This window comes from Nestor notabilis, unplaced genomic scaffold, assembly GCF_000696875.1.
Source record: "Nestor notabilis isolate BGI_N333 unplaced genomic scaffold, ASM69687v1 scaffold6736, whole genome shotgun sequence".
Taxonomy (NCBI): Eukaryota; Metazoa; Chordata; class Aves; order Psittaciformes; family Psittacidae; genus Nestor; species Nestor notabilis.
In genome coordinates, this window is record NW_009931399.1 from 1 (window position 1) to 6916 (window position 6916).

Here is a 6916-nt window from a genome sequence, read left to right on the forward strand (position 1 = left end):
GGCTGAGTAGAGAGGGAAGATCACCTCCTTCAACCTGCTGTTAGTGGTCTTCCTAATGCAGCCCAGTGCGCTGTTGGCCTTCTTGGCCTCAAGGGCACATGGCTGGCTCACGGACAGGTTGGTGTCCACCAGGACCCTGGGTCCCTCTTTGCCGAGCTACTTTCCAGCAGGTCGGCTCCCAGCATGTACCAGTGCCTGGGGTTATTCCTCCCCAGGTTCAGGATAGCTCCAGAGGATATGCAGACCATCATGTCAAGTTTGTCAGTAGCATTTTGAAAACAGATACTTACAGCTTGTTCACTCTTATGCGTGCTCATATACTCACACAGGTGTTTGTCTATCTCTCTATTGTCCCTCCTTCAAAAGGACTTTTCTTTTTTTAATTATTATCTCCATGTTAATGAAACAATCTCTAAGGAGTAACTTGAGCGCATTTGTAAGAGGATGAGAATGTACCTTCAGTTTAGTAGGTAACCACACGAGGTTTAAATTTAGCTTTGTTTTATTTCTGTAAATGAGAATAGGAAGCTAAGGCACATCTGTGTGTGCACACTGCCAAAGTGAATTACAAACAAAATGGATTTGGGAATAGACACAGCAGACAGCAACTTTACACCTCCCTTCCCAGCTCTGTACCAGCAGAGTTGCTTTTACCAGTGTTGCACCTTAGGTTTGTTTGGGAGATCCAGTGCTTTTCTGGACAAATTGCCGTACTGAAATTGCAGCTCTACCTTTTGAAGCTCTAGATGAGCGCATCAGGAGTTTAAAACAGCTGATGCTCACCCTGGTGTCTGCTCCTTCTCTCTTCCTCTGCCAGCAGCTCTTGTGAGACCTCACTTGGAGTACTGTGTGCAGTTCTGGTGTCCTCAATGTAAGAAGGACATGGAGGTGTTGGAGCAAGTCCAGAGGAGGCCACAGGGCGACCAGGGGGGTTGGTTAAGATCATCTAGTCTTAAGACTAGATCTTAAGGTCCTTTCCAACCCTAACCATTCTGTGATTCTGCGATTCTATGATTAAATATGAAATGTAGTCTCAGACCAAGGATACTGCCCTGGCTTCCACAGGACCAGACCTTGAATCCCTTAACTTCCACTGACTTGAGAAGGGGGCAGTGTCAGGCCCCCTGTTTGCAATGTATTTTTGCTACAGGACTTTTGGCATCTGGCATCTCCCTCTCCCACCCAGAGCTGAGCTGAGCAGCACCACAACCGGGGCGGAAAACCTTCCCCTTTACCACAGATATATAAAGTAACGTAGGTCATCACAAAAGCTGCTGCATCTTACTCTCTGTAGGGTAATACAGGCTATATTCTACTGGCCTCCTGACCAGCCCACCTGGGTCTTCCTGGAGCCTCCCAGGAGCACTGAAGTCACAAGGAACATCAGATACCCCCCACCCAGGGTGAATTTCTAATATCCATTTGCTACATACAACAGACACAGCTTCTGGGTAAATACTGCACACGGCTGCCGAGTTATGAACGTCGACTTCATCTGCGCTTCACCTTGTTGTTGTGCTTGGAAGGAGCTGGGCCAAAAGGACCCTGGCTTCCAAGTACTGCCAGAGCAACATGCGTAAATAATAGTCTGAATTTGCTACTCATTCTTCTTTCTCACTCTTTGTCCATACATTTGAGCTCGACAGGAAACATGTCTTTAAATCTTTTGCATACAAGACTGGATTTAGGCCCAACTGTTATGCTCCATTCAGGCTTACGTCCTTATTTTTTAAAAATAGTAACACCAGCAAGTGCAAACAGTCACCACATAAATCATATGTTTGATGTTGTTAGTTTTGTACCCAACTTTCATCCAACATGCTTCTGATAAAATATACAGTCCCACTCCTGTAAGCTGCAAGCATCAAGCCTGTAAGGTCAAACTTAGGCCTGGCGCAAATGGCTGCCATTTCCAGTGATCTCTGTTGAGTCTCACTGTTTGTGCTAGAGCTGAATTTGGCCTGTGATCTTTCCCCTGCATGCCAGAAAGACTGAAATCTTTCCCCTAAGCCTGTAATATGTCATCAGTGTCTTTTTCCTGCTCTACAGTCAAAGAGACTGCTGAGCCATATAGCTAGCCCTGGGCCTCTTTCCGTTACTGTGTGTACCTAGATTAAAAATCAAATGGTAACATATTTCAGTATCCATTAAGCAATTCTGAGGAATTTTTTTCCTGACTGCTGTGGGAATATCTCTGTCCATATTTTAGGGAGCGTGTGCAGCTCTAGGTGCCTTTGCTGCAAAATCAGAAGATTAAAACTAGAGATATGTCTCCCACTTGGAAAAAAATACAAGCTTTCGCTATAACCCTAGGTATGTATGGCCAGGAATGACAATCTGAATGTGGAATTTAATTCTGGATTGCAGTATTTTATCAGATGCCATTCCTGTAACTGTAGCCTGTGAAAATGACACTCCCAAGGGTAATAACACTGTGGAGACCAAAAGACAAAAATTGGTCATGTTGCTTTTTGATTTGCTGGTTTTGCATAGCTATTTTGGGGGGCTTATGGAACACTTTCATCAAAACATATGTGGGCACCTTTACATCATTTGAAAAAGACAAATATAATTTGCTTGCAAGTGTCAGCTCTAAGGAGACAGCCACAAGATAAACTGAAACTTCCCCTTCTTTTTCATCCTCGCACCAGTTATTTAGGCAAAGCCAGGGAAGTAGCATGGTTCTTTGTAATGTGCTTTGTCAGCTGGGAGACACAAAGCTTTGTCAGACTACAATGAGGCACGAATTCTGAAAGTCTCTTTTACTCCTAAGAGCAGTTTAGCTCATTGTCCCCAAGACTCTATCGAAGGGAACTGGTACCTTCCTCCATTAACATTGATATTCAAAACTGAGGATGTTTGCAGTGCCTGTTTAGGCTCTTGTGGTGATTGGTAGAAGGGTGCAAGCCACATGAGAGGGGGTAGGAGTCCTGCTGCATAGTGTGCTGTGATGTGTTGATAATTCTCCACAAGCAAGTTGAGAGGAAGTTCATTGGGAAAAGATGACTAACCAGAGCAAAAACTTGGCTTAAGGCATTACAGGTAAATTTAAGTTATATGTATCAGTGATGAGTTTCGTATTATCACACACATAGAAGACCACAGGAGACAAAGCCTGCCTGAAAGAATTTATGATCCAGGAAGACAAGAACTAAGCAGCAGTTAAACTATATAAAGCAAAACGTGACTAGAAGTAAGCATCATAAAACAGAAGTGCAGATATTCTACTGTGGTTTTAATTTGGTAAATCTAGTATGTGTGAGTACTCTGTCTAACCATATGATCCACAACCTCTCTATCTCCAAATGAAACTTTGGGGCAGTCAGTTAAAGGATGTGTATCACTATTAATAAAAAGACTTCAGCCTTTGATATACGCTGCTACCGCACTGGTAGCCCACATACATGGTCTGCCCAGGGAATCTGAGCAAAGAGTGCCTGTGCAATGGCCTGAGGGCTGGTACCAGGCTGTGATGTTACCATGGGAAGGCCCAGGGCATTCATATTCCCTGATGGCCTAATTCGAATGGTATCTTACGTAAACTTATAGCAACAAAGCAGAGTTTCATACTTCTTTTGGAAAGCGTCTTCTATGTTGCTGCATGCTTTCCTAAGCAGTGTAAGGGAACTTGTAGCTACCTTACGGGGTACACTTTGGAAGTGTAATTAAATCAGAACTTGTGTATGATGCTGTGTAAATTTGCATTCGTGAAGCAGAGTGGGAAAATAATGCCAGCAGCTTCCATTTGTAGACGAATGTAATCTTCGTGTTTTGGGGTTTCTAGAGCATGCTGAAAAGAACAAGAATAAATTAAACTGACCCATCCTGCATATATAGAAATTATGGGGTTTTTTCTGCCAGTATTCAATTTCCACAACAGGAACAATATAGAAAATAAAATATTGTGTAAGGAAACAAATCTGCTGCTGAATCGGAATAGGCCTTTACTGCCTGAATGACAATCAGTTGACATTCAATTATCATGCTAGTTGAATTAAAGCAAGATAGAAATTACTTAATTCCATAAGTATATGCTCCTGTCAAGTCACTTACTTAATAATTGCTTCTTGCTAGATGGAGGATGGGAAAATGACCTTATAAGAGTTTTCTGAGACATTAAAAATAAAATTAAATATTCCCACAATACACTATAGATAAGCAACAGAGCAAAAGCAAGCTTCTTGACACAGGAAAAAAGTTAAATTATTATTGGAAATGATGCATTTCATAATTTGGACTGTCTTAAGCATGAAACTCTTAAGTGCTTCTGCCATTTTCTAGAGCACACTTGAATGACGATACAAACCTTTTTCTTCCCTAAAAGCACCGCAAGGATGCAACTGTGTTATACTTACTACAACATAAAACTATTTAAGCCTGAGGGCTAAGAATTCTCACAGCTGCAGAAAAAGAAAGAAGTTGGGAGGGGCAGTTGACCTGCTCATACATGTTTGAGGTGCTGCTACAAATACCGAGGATGCTTCTCACTTACCCTGTCTTCATAAACACCCAGCACAAGTACAGTCTAGCACAAAGTCAGTGAACTGGTACCTACTGCCATGGTCACATTTGTTTGAGTTCATAGAAAAGTATTGACAGCCAGACCTTGTTGTTGCTCATGAAAGTTATCAACTCACCAGATAGTCGTAACTTATCCTAATTTTTAGGATAAGCCAGGACCAATCAGAATGTGGAAAACTAGTGTGAGGATCATCAAACCACTTGTATGTTGACCTAAACAGTGAGCATCTTCAAAAGGACAACAGCATATAAGAGCTCAAGCTGTTCTTAGAGGACATGTCAGTGCCTTTACAAGGACAAAGTAGGGTAAGCTGACCACCCTCCAGACGAGCCAGCCTGTGGACACCATTCTGGCCAATGCAAGACATCAAATCAGTCTGAGGTCATCAAAAACCTTTCCTCATCCAGTAAGGACTTTTTTTACTATAATCACGAGGATGGTAAGAGGGCTGGAGCACCTCCTTTATGAAGACAGGCTGAGAAAGTTGGGGCTGTTCAGCCTGGAGAAGAGAAGCTGTGTGGAGACCTGATAGCAGCCTTCTAGTATCTGAAGGGGGCCTATAAGGATGTTGGGGAGGAACTCTTCGTTAGGGACTGTAATGGTAGGACAAGGGGTAATGGCTTTAAACTTAAACAGGTGAAGTTTAGATTAGATATAAGGAAGAAGTTCTTCACAGTGAGGGTGGTGAGGCACTGGAATGGGTTGCCCAAGGAAGTTGTGAATGCTCCAACCCTGGAGGTGTTCAAGGCCAGGTTGGACAGAGCCTTGGGCGACATGGTTTAGTGCGAGGTGTCCCTGCTCATGGCGGGGTGTTGGAACTAGATGATCTTAAGGTCCTTTCCAACCCAAACCATTCTATGATCCTATGATTCTATTACATGGTTAATATTTACATTACTGTTGAAGACATGGTGTTCATGTGACTATTATTGGCTCTCAAGACCCAAGGAAAGCGGGCAAGACAGTGTCTACACTGAACATGGTAGATGTATAGGTAAGAAATAATTAAATAATGGCTGTATGATGATGTTCCTGTGAAGTGATGATGGTTTAGATGGAGATTTACAGAATTGTTGTTAGCTTCATTTTATTGAGTTAACCTTGTGCAGTATGACTATGTGAGGGAAAAGTCAGGTCCCAGAGGACTCTTTCAATATGCTGTGACTGTAAGAGCACAGCAGGAGTGTTTATTTTTTATATTTGTGTAATGCAAAATCCAGTGCAGAAGCAGTAGATACATGATCTTTTGAAGATCATTGTTCTGTGTAAAATTCTTTGTTCAGCTATGTTTTTTAAACTGGCTATCAGAATGATGCAGAGGCATAGCAATATACAAAGCAGTATAACTTAGTCTTTGTTCTCTGGGTCAAGCTAAATTCATTTTAGCAGCTAGGAACAGATTGTTGCCTAATTTTTTATTCATTTTCAAAACAAACAGTACAGTTCCCTAATAATCACATGCGATTACAACTTAAAAAGCAAATTGCTACCATTTTTTTTTTTGCAAAACAACAGGAGATCAGTCAACTCTATATATTTATCTTAATCTGGAGAAATTACAAGGGTGCACAGATACAGTTGCGCAGCTAAAACCAATCCTTTTTCTTCTCTGTCTTTATATTTACAATTTTAAAAGCCTAAGACTTCTCTGTTTCCATTATGATCCTTTGCTTGCCTGGGAAGCAAAAATCTTTAATCCGTTTAGGCAGCCCATGTCTACAGTTTGTTCTGTCTTTAAAAGCAAAGCCTCAGTGAAACAAAAAAATGTTCCATGAGGACATTTTTTACAAAAATGGTGTTGTTCTAGATCCTTCCAGCCTGACAGTGCTACTTTCACTTTGTAGCCTGCAACTGTATGGTCCTTTGTGTGTGTGTGCATTCTGTGCTGCCAGGTCCTCTCCATTACAGGACTGCTGGTTTCACTGGAGAGTTGGAAGATCAAAACAGATCACTTTAAAGTTGCGTGAAGTTTATCCTTCTGCGGAGTAGATATATGTGTGTTTTTTTCAGCTGTGGAAACCAGGAGAATACCCCAAAATTGTCATAAGTAGCTTTGTCTATATTTTACCTTTGAATCAGTAGCTCTGTTAACTAGTAAGTATGGAATGGAAGGAGGAAGGCGGATTGTCTTACATGGAGGCTTTCCACAGGTGCCCAGGTTGTGCATTTGGCTGGAGGAGGGGCAGCAGAGACTCAAAGCTGCAGTTCCATTTTGTGTAATACCATGAATTCCAAATGACCATAAAAACATGAACTAACCTCTGGCATGTGACTTAAAAATTGTGAAATATAACAGCAATAAAAAAGTAAATTTTCCTTCCATTTATTTGTCTCCCTCACTTTTAAACCTTCCATTTAGATGGTTTTTAAGCTTTTACTGGAGAGAAACCACTG